Here is a 13,559-nt window from a genome sequence, read left to right as displayed (position 1 = left end):
AAGACAAAATGCAATTGTCTGTTGAGAGCCAGAGATTTCAGAATTTGGCAGAATCTGAGGACGGGCCTTCAGAACCCCTACAGAAAACCAACCGTCAAGCAAAGTGTTCCTTTTCTTAGTAGTGAGGAAACCTCCACTCAGGTGTTGTAACTTGACTCAGGTCAGAGTTTGATGATTTATCATAAATAAAATCATGTATCTTCGTGTTCAATGCAACAGAAACAGAGTATGCAAAAATCAGACCTGAAAATGATTTTTAAATATCTGATTTGAATTCACTATTTGTATAAGAGCAAAGATGGGTTTGGAAGTTAAAGGCCCAGAGTCACACAAATTGCGTTAGAGCTGGTACTGGAACCTACTTCAAGGCTTCAGCATATGTCATACAAACTGATGTGTGTTACAAATGCACTACGTGTATGTTAAACGCAGAACTCTACAAAAGCACATGAAAATTAACAACTGTTGGTTAAAGGACTCATACTTAAAAGTAAGAAAATATTTTCATCTTATAATTCAGTATGGCTTTAACCAAATTTGTTTCTATACCTGATAGTCCAGTAAGTCAGGCACTTAAGGTCGAAACTACATTTCAAATCATCTTTATAAGTGAACTCTGCTCTAAACGAACAGTACTGTTACCCCTGTATCATTACAAATAGAATATTGTGGAAAACAGACACCCTATAATTTGCACACTTAATGGAGAACATACCTGCTTCTGGCATTTTAAAAGGGCTCTGGCTTTGGCAGTCTCTTCCCATTGAAACCGCGACCACGCTCACGCCTAGTCTTTGGCTTAGCCACTTCCCGTTGATCAGCTTCCGGGACAGGCCCTTGCAAATAAAAAGTTGATCAATTTAAGAACTGAAACATGAGATACGAATAAGAGTTGATAACATTCACTCTTTCACTGTTCACGAAATAAAAGCCTTAGGCTCGTGTGGAAACAAATGTGATGCTGAAGAATCACAAGAGCATTATTTCAGGAGTCTGTTACCAGAAACTAAGAAACCAGGGTTTCATTATCCTCTTCCTTTCCCAAGACTGCCCTCACACAACTTAGGTGCTCCCTTTGTACCTGTCTGTGTTATACGTGTGACTGTACTTATCAGTGAGTTGTTTGGGTCTCTCACTGGACTGTGAGCTCAAGGTTGAAACCATGTCTCTCAGTTTACTCAGCATGTTACACGGAATGATTAAACAGTAAGTGTTGAGTAGGGGAAAAAGACTCAGACAATACCTCAAATTGATTAACATTCTGCAAACCAACTGCTGTATCCTCTTCAAAAATGTCAGTGTCATGAACGACAGAAAAACTGAAGAATTATTCCAGACGAAAGAAGACTAAATAGACATGACAACTAAATGCAATGCATGATCCTGGACTGGACTCTGGATCAAAAGCAAAATTCTATCAAGGGAAGTATAGGGACAACTGGGGAAATCTGAGTATACACTGAGAAAATTTTAATGATTGCATTTTCCTATGGTCGAATTTCCCGATTTAGGACAGTGATTAGCCAAGAGAATGACTTTTTCTTTCTTCTAAGGCTATATATATACACTAATGTACTTAGGCTAAAGGGTCATAACAGTTGAAACTTTATCTAAATGACTCAGTCTTAATAATAACAAACATATCAATAAGTGTGTATGTGTGTGTATACATATACACACATGGGGAGGGGAGAGGGAAGAGGATATGAAACCAATGTGGTAAAAATTTAATACTTGGCAAATTGAGGTGAAAATAGATGAGTTAACTGTACTATTCTTGCAACTTTTCTGTAAATTTTATGTTTTTTGGGAATATAAAGGAAAAATTAAAGTGAATACTTGACAACTGCATTGTACTTGAGGAAGACGAGGTTTTTTTTATTTTTGGCAGGGGGCAGGTAATTAGGCTTCTTTCTTTATTCTTAGAGGAGGTACTGGGGATTGAACCCAGGACCTCATCCAGGCTAAGCATGTGCTGTATCACTTGAGGTATACCCTCCCCTCTACTGAAGAAATAGAACGAAGCTGGACGAATAACCCCCCCAAACCTCAGACAAGAATACTGGGCTACAGGAATCAAAACAACATGGTATTGGCATAAAAACAGACACGTGGATCAATGGAACAGAACAGAGAGCCCAGAAATAAACCTACACACTTATGGTCAATTAATCTTTGACAAAGGAGGCAAGAATATACAATGGAGAAAAGACGGCCTCTTCAGCTAGTGGTGTTGGGGAAGCTGCACAGCCGCATGTAAATCAACGATGTTACAATCCTCCCTCACCGTGTACACAAAAATAAACTCAAAATGGCTTAAATACTTAAACATAAGACAAAACAGTGTAAACCTCTAGAAGAAAACATACACAAACATTCTCAGACATAAATCTTAGCAATGTTCTCCTAGGAGGTGCAACCCAGGCAACAGAAAAAAGGAAATACAAACAAATGGGATCGAATGAAACATATAAGATTTTGTACAGCAAAGGAAACTTATGGACTGGTAGAAAATATTTGCAAACAATGTGACTGACAAGGACTTAATTTCCAGAATACATAAAGAGCCCATACAACTCAGTAACAAAAAAACCCAAACAACTCAATCAAGAAATGGGCAGAAGGCCTAAACAAACATTTCTCCAATGAAGACGTACAAATCGCCGATAGGTATGAGAAGAATGCTAAATGTTGCTAATTATCAGAGAAATGCAAATTAAACCTACAGTGAGGTGTCATCTCACACCAGTCAAAATGATCATCATTCAAAAGTCCACAAATGATAAATGCAGCAGGTTGTGCAGACAAAAGGGAACCCTCCTCACCTGCTGGTGGGAATGTAATTTGATGCAGCCACTATGGAAAACAGTATGGAGATTCCACATAAAATTAAAAATAGACTTACCCTATGATACAGCAATCCCACTCCTGGGCATACATTCGAAGGAAACTCTATTTTGGAAACACACACCCCAATGCTCATAGGCGCACTATTTACAACAGCCAAGACATGGAAGCAGCCTAACTGTCCATCGACAGATGATTAGAAAAGAAGATGTCCTCTATATACACAATGGAATACTACTCAGCGCAAAAAAAACTGAAATAATGTCATATGCAGCAACATACATGGCCCTGGAGAAGGTCATTCCAAGTGAAGTAAGCCAGAAACAGAAAGAAAAATATAATATGATATCACTGATATGTGGAATCTTTTTCAAATGACATAAATGAGCTTATTTACGAAACAGAAACAGACAGACATAGAAAACAAACAAATGGTTACCATGGGGAAAGGCGAGGTGGAGGGATAAACTGGCAGTTTTGGATTTCCAGATATTAACTACTATATATAAATAAAACAAATAAACAGGGTCCTACTATACAGCACAGGGAACTATGCTCAATGCTTTTTAATAGCCTATAATGAATAAATATGGAAACTTATATACATAACTGAATCAGTATGCTTTACACTAGAAGTTAACACAATGTCACAAATCGATTGCACTTCAATTAAAAAAAATGAAAGCTATATTTAGGTCCAAAAGTCCTCTATGCAACATTCCACAAATGAAACCCATGTAGAAAAAAGTACCAAAATTAATACCAAAATTATTCATGAATAATAGCAAATATAGTGTCTAGCAGTGAGCATAAAGGAAACGGGGTAGAAAGAAATGAATCGACATTGTTGTCAGTTACAATCTGGAATCCTTTAACAGTGGCCTGAGTTATACAAATGTTTTGTTTCAAAATACTACATATCCAGGAAAAACAATTTATCTCATGCTGATTGGAATAATTCAGCTTTGGGTTTTTCTAACCATAGAAGGATTTAACCACCTTTTAAAAGGTGGATTAAGATCACATAAAACCAGCTACTTGTACGCAAGTATCCTAAATTATCTAGCCTTTATCAAACTTACCATTTAACAATATCAATTAAAGAAACAGTGGCCATCATTCATGATTCATTTCTGATGTCTCTATCCAACTCCATTGAACTATCTACTCCTGGGCCAAAACTGAGCTAAATCATGGTACATTCATCTGAGTTTTAAGCACAAACATTCACCATTATTTACGATAAAATAGGTGGGAGAAAGACACAAATTTTGGCATGGAAGACAAATTTTGTATTCAATAGTCAAATGCTCTCTGATAAACAAGATCCGTGTGCCTCAGTTTTCTCATTTATAAAGAAGGGGGAAATTCATTCTAGTGAAGGATTGCCCTAAGATGCAAACTGCACTCTCTTCACTTTTCCAGTCAATTCTCAGGGAGTGTTTAATATCCCTTTCTGCTGTTTCCCTTCCTTCTGTTATTGGCATCTCAATATGCATGACACATACACATACATACATACACACACACACACACACACACACACACACATTCCCACAAGACGCATCCCTCTTTCCTTTTCCTTCACCTTCAACTGCAGATGCTCCTTCATCCTCTTTGGCTTTACCAGGTCTAATGTCCTGACTTGTAGTTGGTGGCTCCCATCCTTGAGGTTGCTTATCACCGTGGGCCTAAAGAGATGTGTGTGCAAATTAAAAAGTTCAGTTACTAACACATGCCAACAATATACATATACACCATACAGAGATATATTTGACTATCAGTAAATCCAAACATATTTCTCCAATACTATTGGGTATAATTTTTCTTCATAAACTTACTTTTCCCACGGTGATGCTACTCCAAGGAAAGTTACTAGCACTTTGGAAGCTATTTTAATCTATGTTGGGAGGGATGTGTGTGATCAGTTGTTAATAAGCATGAGAAGGAAGTCATCAGTTATATTCCCTGGGAATATAACAGCATCCATCCAGGCAACACCAGAACGTCATCCTCCTGGATCAACGTTCTGTACCACACAGAAGACCTTTCAAGGTGTATCTGTATTGGTTCCACAACTTGTCAGAGAAATTAATTTCTACTAATACAAAACATCAAAAATTTTTTTATTTATTAATGGAGGTAATGGGGATTGAACCCAGGACGTTGCACATATTAAGCACACACTCTACCACTGAGCTATATACCACTCCCCCCTGAAAAAAAAATCAATTGTTAAAACACTTACAACCACAGGCCCAACTGGATTGACACATGCTTGATCATAAATTCTTCTCCTAGGTCTGTATGTTGACTTTACTCTCCGAAAGATATTTCCCACTGAAAATAAAACATTGTGCTTTGGAAAATGCATTTAAGAGGATAATTATATCTGAACACTTCCATGGCCAAATGGTGATGCACACTAATTTTTGAATTTTGAAAATAAGTCTCAGGTAATTTAATTGTGTGTGCTTTCCAATCACACCACATCTGGCAACTTGTAAAAGCAATTGTTTATGTCATGCCCAAACTGACAGAAAAATCACCATAAGGCACATGGGAAAAGACAAGAAAACATTTCTGAAAGGGTTGGGTTTCACAACGTGACTCACCATCATGGAGATATTTAAGAAAATACCACTACAGTAAATGGCTATTATCAAAAAGTGGAAAGACAACAAGTGTTGGGGAGGATGTGGAAAAAAGGAAACCCTTGCCCACTGTGGCTGGGAATGTAAATTGCTGCAGCCACTGTGGAAACAGTAGAGGTGTCTCAAAAAACTACAAATACAACTACCATAGTGACTTCGCAATTCCACTCCTGAGTATCTATTGAAAAGAAAGAAAAACACTAATTCAACAAGATACGTGCACCCCAATGTTCATACCAGCACTACTTACAACTGCCAAGATATGGAAGCTACCTCAATGTTATCGACAGACAAAGGGATAAAGAAGATGTGGTATATATATATACATATATATATATATATATATATATATATAGAGAGAGAGAGAGAGAGAGAGGGAGGGAGGGAGGGAGACAATGGAATACTACTCATCAATAAAAAATGAAATAATGTCATATGCAGCAACATAGATGGCCCAGGAGAATGTCATTCCAAGTGAAGTAAGCCAGAAACAGAAAGAAAAATATAATATGATATCACTGATATGTGGAATCTTTTTAAAATGACATAAATGAGCTTATTTACAAAACAGAAACAGACTCACAGACATAGAAAACAAACATATGGTTACCATGGGGAAAGGCGAGGTGGAGGGATAAACTGGGAGTTCCGGATTTGCAGATAGTAACTACTATATATAAATAAAACAGGTAAACAAGGTCCTACTGTACAGCACAGGGAACTATACTCAATACTTTGTAATAGCCTATAATGCAAACATATGAAAACTTATATACATAACTAAATCACTATGCTTTATACCAGAAATTAGCACAACATTGCAAATCAACTACATTTCAATTAAAATAAATTAAAGCTATATATAGGTCCAAAGGTCCTGTATGTAACATTCTACAAATGAAGACCATGTAGAAAAAAAGTACCAAAATTAATAGCAAAATTATTTATGAATAACACCAAATATAGGGTCTAGCAGTGAGCATAAAGGAAATGGGGTAGAAATAAATGAACCAACATTGTTGTGAGTTACAATCTGGAATCCTTTAACAGTGGCCTAAGTTATATAAATGTTTGTTTCAAAATATTACATATCCAGGAAAAATTATTTGTCTCATGTTAAACGGAGTAATTCAACTTTGGATTTTTCTAACCATAGAAGGCTATGACCACCATTTAAAAGCTGCATTAAAGTCATATAAAACCAGCTATGTGTATGCCAGTATCCTGAATTATCCAGCTTTTATCAAACTGACCATACAAAAACATCAATTAAAGAAACAGTGGCCATCATTCATGATTCATTTCTCAACTCTTTATCCTTCTCCATTGAACTATCGACTCCTGGGCAAAAACTGAGCTAAATTATAGTACTGAGTTTTAAGCAAAATCATTCACCTTTTTTTATGATAAAATAGGTGGCAGGAAGACACAAATTTTGGCATGAAAGACAAATTTTGTATTCAATACTCAACTGCTCTCTGATTAAAAAGATCCGTGTGCCTCAAGTTTCTCATTTTTAAAGGGGGGGATATTTCTTCTAGTGAAGGATTGCCCTAAGATGCAAACTGCACTCTCTTCACTTTTCCAGTCAATTCTCAGGGAGTGTTTGAGATCCCTTTCTGCTGTTTCCTTTCCTTCTGTTATTGGCATCTCAACATGCATGAGACATACACACACACACACATACACACACACACACACAAGAGGCATTCCTCTTCTCTTCCCCTTCACCTTCAACTGCAGATGCTCCTTCATCCTCTTTGGCTTTACCAGGTCTAATGTCCTGACTTGAAGTTGGTGGCTCCCATTCTTGAGGTTGCTTATCACCATGGGCCTACAGATATGTGTGTGTAAATTAAAAAGTTTTGTTACTAACACATGCCAACAATATAAATATACACAATACACAGATATATTTAATATCTGTAAATCGAAAGATATTTCTCCAATATCATTGGGTATAATTTTTCTTCATAAACTTACTTTTCCCATGGTGATGCTACTCCAAGGAATGTTACAAGCACTTGGGAAGCTATTTTAATCTATGTTGGGAGGGATGTGTGTGATCGGTTGTTAATAAGCATGAGAAGGAAGTCATCAGTTATATTCCCTGGGAATATAACAGCATCCATCCAGGCAACACCAGAATGTCATCCTTCTAGATCAATGTTCTGTACCACACAGAAGGCCTTTCAAGGTATACCTGTATTAGTTCCACAACTTATCACAGAAATTAATTTCTACAAATAAAAAACAACAAATGTTTTATTTATTCATTAATGGAGGTAATGGGGATTGTACGCAGGACGTTGTACATGTTAAGCACACACTCTAACACTGAGCTATACCACTCCCCCAGAAAAAAAAAAATCAATTGTTAAAACACTTACAACCACAGGCACAACTGGATTGACAAATGCTTGGTCATAACTTCTTTTCCTAGGTCTGTATGTTGACTTTACTCTCCGAAAGATATTTCCCACTGAAAATAAAATATTGTACTTTGGAAAATACATTTAAGAGAATAATTATATTTCAATACTTCAGTGGCCAAAAGGCGATGCAACCTAATTTTTGAATATTGAAAATAAGTCTCACGGTAATTTAATTGTGTGTACTTTCCAATCACACCACATCTGGCAACTTGCAAAAGCAATTGTTTATGTCATGCCCAAGCTGACAGAAAAATCACCATAAGGCACATGAGAAAAGACAATAAAACATTTCTGAAAGGGTTGAGTTTCACAACATGGTTCACCATCATGGAGGTATTTAGGAAAATGCTACTAGAGAAAATGGCTATTATCAAAAAGTCAAAAGACAACATGTCCTCAACAGGATGTGGAAAAAAGGAAACCCTTGCCTACTGTGGCTGGGAATGTAAATTGCTGCAGCCACTGTGGAAACCATAGAGATGTCTGAAAAAAAAGTAGAACTACCAGAATGACTTAGTGATTCCACAACTGAGTATCTATAGAAAAGAAAGAAAAACACTGATTAAAAAGATACATGCACCCCAATGTTCCTATCAGCACTACTTACAACTGCCAAGATATGAAAGCTACCTCAATGTCCATCAGCAGGCAAAGGGATAACAAAGATGTAGTACATGAAATACTACTCAGCAAGAAAAAATGAAATAATGTCACATGCAGCAACACAGATGGCCCTGGAGAATGTCATTCCAAGTGAAGTAAGTCAGAAAGAGAAAAAATTACCATATGATATCACTTACATATGGAATCTGAAAAAATAATACAAATGTGCTCATTTACAAAACAAAAACTGACTCACAGACATAGAAAACAAACTTATGATTTCCATGGGGAAAGACGAGGTGGAGGGATATACTGGGAGCTCTGGATTTGCAGACAGTAACTACTATATATAAATGAAACAGATGAACAAGGTCCTAATGTACAGCACAGGCAACTATATTCAATGCTTTGTAATAGTCTGTAATTAAAAAATATGAAAATTTATATACATAACTAAATCACTAGGCTTTACACCAGAAATTAACACAACTTTGCAAATCGATTACACTTCAATTAAAAAGAAAAACTAACGCTATATTTAGGTCCAAGGGTCCTATATGCAACATTCCACAAGTGAAACCCATGTAGAAAAAAGTACCAAAATTAATAGCAAAATTATTTATGAATAACAGCATATACACTGTCTAGCAGTGAGCATAAAGGAAATCAGGTGGAAAGAAATGAATCAGCATTGTTGTCAGTTACAGTCTAGAATCATTTAACAGTGGCTGGAGTTATGTAAATGTTTTGCTTCAAAATACTAGATATCCAGGAAAAATAATTTGTCTCATGTTAATCTTAAAATAATTAATCTTTTGATTTTTCTGACCATAGAAGTATACACCCACCTTTTAAAAGCTGCATTAATTTTATATAAAAACAGCTACTTGTACGCCAGTATCCTGAATTACCCAGCTTTTATCTAATTTACCATTTAAAAATATCAATTAACAGTGGCCATCATTCATGATTCATTTCTGAAGTCTCCATCCTGCTCCACTTGACCTATCTACTCCTGGGCCAAAACGGAGCTGAATTATAGTACACACATTTGAGTGTTAAGCAAAATCATTCACCTTTTTTTTTTTCACAATAACATAGGTTGCAGTAATACACAAACTTTGCAATGAAATACAAATTTTGTCATCAAGAGTCAAGTGCTCTCTATTAAACACGATCCCTGAGTTTCAATTTTTGCATTTATAAAATGGAGGAAATGTATTCTAGTGAAGGATTGGCTGAAGCTGCAAACTGTACTCTCTTCAATTTTCCAGCCAATTTTCAGGCAGTGTTTGGAATCCATTTCTACTGTTTTCTTTCTTTCTCTTATTGGCATATCACCACGTATGAGACATACACATACACAACACACACATACACACAAACAAACACATACACATACACACACACACACACCCAAAAGAGGCATTTCTCTTCCATTTCCCTTCACCTTGAAATGAAGATGCTCCTTCATCCTTTTCCTCTTCACCAGGTCTAATGTCCTGACTTGTACTTGGTGGCTCCCATTCTTCAGGTTGCTTATCACCGTGGGCCTACACATATGTGTGTGCAAATAAAAAGTTTTGTTACCATTAAATGTCAACAAAATAAATATACAGAATACAGAGATATATTTGACTATAAGCAAATCTAAAATTACTTCTTCAATACTAGTTGGTATACTTACTTTAATAAACTTACTTTTCCAACAGAGACGCTGCTCTAAGAAAAGTTACAAGGATTTTGGAAGCTATTTTACTCAATGTTGGGAGGGATGTGTGAATTCGTTGTTTATAAGTATGGGAAGGAAGTCATCAGTTATATTCCCAGGGAATATAACAGCACCCATCAAGACAACATCAGAATGTCATCTTCCTGGATCAACGTTCTGTATCACACAGAAGACCTTTCAAAGTGCGTCTGTGTTAGTTCAACATCTTTTCACAAAATATAATTTCTACTAATAAAAACATCAAATGTTCATTCATTTATTGATGGAAGTACTAGGGACTGAACCCAGGACATTGTACATATTAATCACCCACTCTACTACTGAGCTATACCCCTCCCCCACCAAAAAAATCAACTGTTAAAGCACTTACAACCACAGGCTCAACTGGATTGTCACATCCTTCATCATAACCTCTTTCCTTAGGTTTGTACGTTGATTTTATGCTCCAACTCATATTTCCCACTGAAAATACAATATTGTGATTTGGAAATTGCATTTATTAGAATGAATATAATTGAACACTTCCATGCCCAAATGGTGATGCACACTGATTTTTGAATATTGAAAATAGTTTGAAAATAAGTGTGAAAGTAATTTTATCCTGTGTGCTTCCCAATCACACAAAATGTGGAAATTTGCAAAAGCAATTGTTTATGTCATGCCCAAGCTGACAGGAAAATCAACATAAGGCACCTGGGAAGAGAAGAGCACATTTCTGAAAGAGTTTGCTTTCACAAGTTGATTGACCATTATAGAGACTTTATGAAAACACCACTAGAGAAAACGGCTATTATTAAAAAGTCAAAAGTCAACATGTGTTGGGGAGGATGTGGGAAAGAGGAAACCGTTACACACTGTTGCTAGAAAAGTAAATTGCTGCAGCCACTGTGGAAACAGTAAAGGGGTCTCAAAAAATATAAATAGAACTACCATAATGACATAGCAACTCCACTCCTGGGGATCTATTGAAAAGAAAGAAAAACACTATTTCAAAAAGATACATGCACCCCAATGTTCATGCCAGCATTACGTACAACTGCCAAGCAAAGAAGCAACATAAATGTCCATCAACAGACAAACGGATAAAGGAGACGTTGCACGCACACACATATACATAAAATGGAATACTACTCAGACATGAAGAAGAACAAAACTTTGCCATTTGCAATACTATGGATGGGATTGCAGCATGTTACGCTAAGTGAAATAAGTTAAACAATGAAAGATAAATCCTGTATGATATCGTTTATATATGGAATCTAGAAAATACAACACCTCAATATAAAAACAACACTATATTCACCAAAATTCAGAAAAACTACTGTTACTAGTGTGGAGAAGGAGTGGTAGATGGGCAATGTACAGGGGGAGGAGTAAGAGCTACAAATAATTAGCTATAAATTAAGCTACAAGGACATATTGTACAAAACGAGGAATACAGTCAATATTCTATAATAACTTTAAACACACTATAAATTTTAAAAATGTGATTCACTATATTTTACACGTATCACTTAGCTAATACATGCATCCCCTATGCTTATATTAAAAGAAAAAGAAATTACCACTAGAGAATTAATACCTGTGTAACTACCATTTTTGGCACACTTTCATTTATTAAGGCCTTTCTCGGTCCCCCCGCAATCACATTTTATTGAAACACAAAGCCACACTTGTTCTTTGTCTGCACTGAAACGGCAGCGTTGACTGGTGGCAATAAAACCTCTGTGTAGCACTCTCTTAACCTGGCACAATGCTCAGTGCACTACAAGTCTCAGGACACAGTCAAAACCACACATCCATCCGTTTCTAGGCTTTTCCTCTACCGTCACCTTGTCCCCTGTCCCTACCCAGGGGCCCCAGTGGCGACTTCGGATTCTCTGCACTGTCGGCACTTTCAGTGTCTCCAGGACACAGATTCCGCAAATAATGCCCTCAAGGCTCAACCCGTCTTCACCCGACTCCCTGCCGTCCGCCTCCCACTGTCCCCCTGTTCCCACTGCCACCTCGACAGCCATGGCGGCAGTGACACCTGTGAGAAGGACGACGACCTCGAAAACCGTTCTCCTCCAAGGCCACAGATCGCACCGCCCGAAGCCCGCTGACTCCCGCTCATACGCACGCACACTTCAACTCCCGGCAGGACGGATCTGTGACCTAACAGGTGATTGCAGCTGAGTAAAAACAGCCCAGTCGGTGAGACTCCATTCACGCAGCCCAGCACCCACAACGCACTGCACACGCTGCACGACGAGGGACGATGGGAGGCGAGCAGTAACGAGCATGCGCACCAACTCCCTCTTGTGCCGCGTGGGCCGGTTTCCCCGCCCTCCACGCGACCCCTGCAGGATTCCCGGATCTCTGCTCTGTGGACAGTTCCTGGTGCCTCCAGGGCTCAGATAACTCAAATAACACCCCCAAGAGTCACCCCATCTTCATCTGACCCCCACCCCTCGACCGCCCACCATCTTCCCTTCTCCCAGCCATGCCACCACGACAGCAACGGCTGTCGCCGCATCTGTGAGGACAACGACCCCGAGGACCCTCCTCCTCAGAGGCCACAGATCGCACAATGACCCCCCGCAGCCCCGATCCGTGCAAAGCCTGCTAGCTCCCCATCACACTCACGCACACTTAAACTCCCGGCAGGACGGATCTGTGGACCTACCAGGAGATCGCAGCCGAGTAGAAACAACCCAGACGGTGAGACGCGATGTGCACAGCTCCGCACCCAGAACGCGTTGCACACGCTGCACGCCGAGGGCCGATGGAAAGGCTGGCAGCCCCGGGCATGCGCACTGTGTCTTGCCTCAGCCGCGTGAGCCGGTTTCCCCGCCCTCTAGGGGCCCCCACCGAGATTCCTGGATCTGTGCTCTGTGGCACTTCTGGTGCCTTCAGGGCTCAGATATGCAAATAATGCCCCCAAGAGTCACCCCCTCCCCTCCCCTGCCCACCGTCCTCCCTTGTTCCAAGCCCACCACCAAGACCAGGCCTGTGGTGGCTGCCAGCAGAATGCCTGCTAAAACAGAAATGGCAATATACTCAATAGGATTTACACAACACCGAGAGTCATAACCTATTATTCAAAATGGCCAGCGTGTGACTAAAAATTACTCAAAATACTCCAAAACCGAAAGAAAAAAAAAAAAAACAACCATATGACCCAGCAATTCCAATCGTCGACATATATCCAAAAGAAAAAAAAAAAAAACTACCTCGAAAAGATACACGCACCCCAATGTTCAGAGCAGCGCTATTTACAACTGGGAAGATACGGAAGCAACCTGG

At 38.6% G+C, this 13,559-nt stretch overlaps 2 long non-coding RNA genes across 3 annotated transcripts; both read right to left on the bottom strand.

Annotated features, from left to right (window-relative positions):
• Nucleotides 1-741: 741 nt before the first annotated feature.
• Nucleotides 742-7,957, bottom strand: LOC135320157 (uncharacterized). The gene is made up of 5 exons (XR_010379408.1): nt 7,892-7,957; nt 7,233-7,335; nt 5,096-5,187; nt 4,436-4,538; nt 742-836 (listed from the first exon to the last, which is right to left on the bottom strand). It is a non-coding gene; the product is annotated as an uncharacterized LOC135320157 (long non-coding RNA).
• Nucleotides 7,958-9,846: 1,889 nt separating this feature from the next.
• Nucleotides 9,847-13,034, bottom strand: LOC135320156 (uncharacterized). Of its 2 annotated transcripts, none has more exons than XR_010379406.1 (3): nt 12,940-13,034; nt 10,642-10,733; nt 9,847-10,092 (listed from the first exon to the last, which is right to left on the bottom strand). It is a non-coding gene; the product is annotated as an uncharacterized LOC135320156 (long non-coding RNA). The 2 variants fall into 2 exon arrangements; XR_010379407.1 differs by lacking the exon at nt 12,940-13,034 and adding an exon at nt 12,398-12,412.
• Between the last annotated feature and the right edge of the window lie 525 nt (nt 13,035-13,559).

This window comes from Camelus dromedarius, chromosome X (assembly GCF_036321535.1).
Source record: "Camelus dromedarius isolate mCamDro1 chromosome X, mCamDro1.pat, whole genome shotgun sequence".
Classification (NCBI taxonomy): domain Eukaryota; kingdom Metazoa; phylum Chordata; class Mammalia; order Artiodactyla; family Camelidae; genus Camelus; species Camelus dromedarius.
The sequence above is the reverse complement of the archived record's forward strand: the minus strand, read 5'-3'. Positions and strand labels throughout refer to the sequence as shown.